Here is a 2,419-nt window from a genome sequence, read left to right on the forward strand (position 1 = left end):
GGAGCGGAAGCCCCCGCGACGCTTCCAGCCGCGGGACCCGGAGGTCCCGATCGATGGGAAAGCGACTCAGACAGGCGTGGCCCGGACGGACCCGGGCCGCAGCGCGCTCGGCGTCGATGATCGATGTGTCCTGCAATTCACATTAGTTCTCGCAGCTGGCTGGCGCGCTTCTTCATCGACGCACGAGCCGAGTGATCCACCGCTAAGAGTCGCATCGCGCTTGAGTTTAGCGCCCGGAGGCGAGGCCGAACTGCACAGGCTTGTGTGGGTTCAAAATACAAAGGGGTCGCTCTCGACGGGCGCTCGCGAGAGGGGGACTTCAACCCACGGTCCCAAGGCCTGCTGGGTACCCGCCGGGTTGGCAAAGCAAGTCTTTCAGAGGCTCATGCCTCGCCCCCCCCACCCCGTGCCAAGGGGGTGGGGCGCTCGCGGTAGGTTGCTCAAGCCTCCGCGGGAGGTGCGTCAAGCCTCCCAGGGGAACGGCGCTCCTTCTCGCGGATCCTCTCCGCTCTGCCTTAGGTTTTTGTGCGTTCTTTTGCCGCCTTGGATGTTTGAGCGGCAGACCTCTCGGCCACGGCCGCTGGAACATAGAGTAAAATAGGATAGAGGTTTTTTACCTCGACGGGCGCCTCCTTCGCGGGAGGAGACTTTGAACCCACGGTCCCGGAGGCCGTGGTGGTACCCGCCAGGGCTCGGCTCGCCCCGCCGCTGGAAAGCAGGGGCCCGCCGAGTGCAGCGACAGTCAAGTTCTCTCGGATCTCTCTCTCTCTCCGCCTTAGGTTTTTGTGCGGTTCTTTTGCCGCTTTTGGGTTTTTGCGCTGCAGACCTCTCGGCCACGGCCGCTGGATCATAGAGTAAAATAGGATAGAGGTTTTTTTACCTCGACGGGCGCTCCTCCTTCGCTGGAGGAGACTTTGAACCCACGGTCCCGGAGGCCGTGGTGGTACCGCCAGGGCTCTCGCTCAGCCCCCGCCGCTGGAAAGCAGGGGCCCGCCGAGTGCAGCGACAGTCAAGTTCTCTCGGATCTCTCTCTCTCTCTCTCTCCGCCTTAGGTTTTTGTGCGGTTCTTTTGCCGCTTTGGGTTTTTGAGCGGCAGACCTCTCGGCCACGCCGCTGGATCATAGAGTAAAATAGATAGAGGTTTTTTTTACCTCGACGGGCGCTCCTTCTTCGCGGGAGGAGACTTTGAACCCACGGTCCCGGAGGCCGTATGGTACCCGCCAGGGCCCCGGCTCGGCCCCCCGCCGCTGGAAAGCAGGGGCCCGCCGAGTGCAGCGACAGTCATGGGCGCCGCGTAGGTTGCTCAAGCCTCCGCGGGAGGTGCGCTAAGCCTCCCAGGGGAACGGCGCTCCTTCTCGCGGATCTCTCCGCTTCGCCTTAGGTTTTTGTGCGTTCTTTGCCGCCTTGGGTTTTTGAGCGGCAGACCTCTCGGCCACGGCCGCTGGATCATAGAGTAAAATAGGATAGAGGTTTTTTACCCGGACGGGCGCTCTCCTTCGCGGGAGGAGACTTTGAACCCACGGTCCCGGAGGCCGCGGCGGGTACCGCAGGGCCCCGGCTCAGCCCCGCCGCTGAAAGCGGGGGCCGCCGAGTGCAGCGACAGTCAAGTTCCTTTTTTTCTTATCGCGCCCGCGCTTTCGCTGGTGTCCGAGAGGGAGAGGCCGCGCCGAGCCGCCGCCTCTGCCGCGCACCCGAGCTTGAGACGGGGAGGTGGGCTAGGCCTCGCCCGGGCGGTTTCGCTTGGATCGGGCCGGGCCGAGCACGATCCTTCCGCAGGTTCACCCACGGAAACCTTGTTACGATTTTTACTTCCTCTAGATAGTCAAGTTTGATCGCCTTCCGCGCGCCCGCCAGAGCTCTCGCGAGGGGCCGCGCGGGCCGGTCCGAGGACCTCACTAAACCATCCAATCGGTAGTAGCGACGGGCGGTGTGTACAAAGGGCAGGGACTTAATCAACGCGAGCTTATGACCCGCGCTACTGGGAATTCTCGCTGATGGGAAATAGTTTCAATCCCCAGTCCCGATCACGAGCGGGTTCAGCTGGTTACCCCCGCGCTCTCGGCGCAGGGTAGACACACGCTGATCCGCCCATTGTGGCGCGCGCGGCAGCCCCGACATCTAAGGGCATCACAGACCTGTTATTGCTCCATCTCGCGTGGCTGAACGCCACTTGTCCTCTAAGAAGTTTTTGACGCCGACCCAAGTGGCCGCGCCACTATTTAGCAAGCCGGAGTCTCGCTCGTTATCGGAATGAACCAGACAAATCGCTTCCACCAACTAAGAACGCCATGCACCACCACCCACAGAATCGAGAAAGAGCTATCAATCTGTCAATCCTTTCCGTGTCCGGCCGGGTGAGGTTTCCCGTGTTGAGTCAATTAAGCCGCAGGCTCCACTCCTGGTGGTGCCCTTCCACAAT

The 2,419-nt window shown here is 62.1% G+C and overlaps 1 pseudogene; it reads right to left on the reverse strand.

Annotated features, from left to right (window-relative positions):
- Window positions 1-60: 60 nt before the first annotated feature.
- LOC122331925 lies at window positions 61-211 on the reverse strand (annotated as a pseudogene).
- Window positions 212-2,419: the final 2,208 nt, after the last annotated feature.

Source organism: Puntigrus tetrazona, unplaced genomic scaffold (assembly GCF_018831695.1).
Source record: "Puntigrus tetrazona isolate hp1 unplaced genomic scaffold, ASM1883169v1 S000000003, whole genome shotgun sequence".
NCBI lineage: Eukaryota > Metazoa > Chordata > Actinopteri > Cypriniformes > Cyprinidae > Puntigrus > Puntigrus tetrazona.